We start from the raw sequence: 1,621 nt of genomic DNA, 5'->3' as shown, positions 1-1,621 counted from the left end.
AATTTAACTTTATTTATTTATTTAAATTTGACCAGAGAGGGACAGAGAGAGAGAGAGAGAAAATGGGGTCAGCAGTTGGCATAATGGCTATGTCACTGGACTCCCATGTAGTCGACTGCAGTTCAGGTCCCGGACATGGTGGCTTAAACTCACACAAGGTGCGAGTGCATGCGTGCCCAAGATCCTGGGAGGAGAATGGAGGAGAAGGGATTGCGACATGGCCATCCACCCCGGGGGGTGATTTATTGCTTTCTGTCTCTCTGTCTTTCTGGTGAGTGCATGTGCCCTACAGCAAAAACCTCTCCAAAAAAAAAAGAAAGTGAGAAAGCAAACCACCAGGTTTGGGACTTGAACCGTGATCGACCATGTGGGAGTCTGGTGCCCTTAACCACTATACCACCTCATCTGCCGGCCCCAAGAATTATTTTTTATTTAATTTATTGTTATTATTTTCCAGTTTGATCAGAGAGAGAGATGGGGGTGGGGGCGAGTGAGAAAGCAAGCCACCAGGTCTGGGACTTGAACCACAGTCAACCATGTGGAGTCCAGCACCTTTAACCACCACACCACCTGCCGGCCCCCATACCCAACGCACCCGGCATGAGTTTTAAGCCACCGGGTCCGGGACATGAACCGCGGTCGACTACGTGGGAGTCCAGCGACATAGCCATTACGCTAACTGCTGGTTCCCGACAGTCTTTTTCTTTATTACTTCTGGGTGTCATGTGCTTAGTGGAAAGGTCTTTCTTTTACCCTGAAATCAGCAAAATAATCTACATGTTCTAATATACAATTGCATAGCGTTTTATTTTAGTGGTTTTATTTATAATTTTCCAGCAGTTCTGATACTGCAGCTTGAGCACTCCTTGGGGGGAGAACAAACTAGAAATAAGGTTCAGCCTCTATGGTGCAGCTGGTAGCAAACGAATGGATCGGGGAGCTGGAAGCCGTAGGCTGACTGTGGTTAAGTCCCCAGCTTGATCAGCCTGAAAACATGGCTGGAGGATGCACGTGTGTCCAGGACCCCGGTGGGCTGGAGGACTGGAAGAAGGGGACTGCAGTACAACAGAGCCCTGTGGATGCTGCCCCCACCTCTGCACACACGCACGCGCACACACACACACACACACAAACACACTCTATCTTGAATTTTTTTTAAAAAATGGGGCCAGCAGGTGGCATAGTGGGCAAGGCACTGGACTCCCATGTGGCCAATTACAGTTCAAGAACTGGACCTGGTGGCTTGAAACTCACGCCAGGTGCTTGTGCATGCGTGCCTAAGATTCAGAGAGGGGAATGGAGGAAAAGGGATTGTGGTGTGGCCATTCCCCAGGGGGTGACTTCTTACTTTCTAATTCGCTGTCTCTCTGGAGAGTGTACATGTCCTATAGCAAAAATCTCTTTAAAAAAAAAAAAAAGGTAGGGCAGGCAGGTGGCATGGTAGCTAAAGGTGTTGGACTCCTACATGGCTGACTATGGTTCAAGTCCTGGACCTGGTGGTTTGCATTCTCACTTTTCCTCTCTGTGTCTTTCTGGTCAAATTGCAAAATAGTAACAATAAATATTAAAAAGTCAAAATATAAGTTAATTCTTTTTTAAAAAAAAAAGCTGGAAAAAATTA

The sequence above is a fragment of the Tupaia chinensis genome, unplaced genomic scaffold, assembly GCF_000334495.1.
Source record: "Tupaia chinensis unplaced genomic scaffold, TupChi_1.0 Scaffold144899_1, whole genome shotgun sequence".
Classification (NCBI taxonomy): domain Eukaryota; kingdom Metazoa; phylum Chordata; class Mammalia; order Scandentia; family Tupaiidae; genus Tupaia; species Tupaia belangeri.
This window is presented reverse-complemented; position numbering follows the sequence as displayed.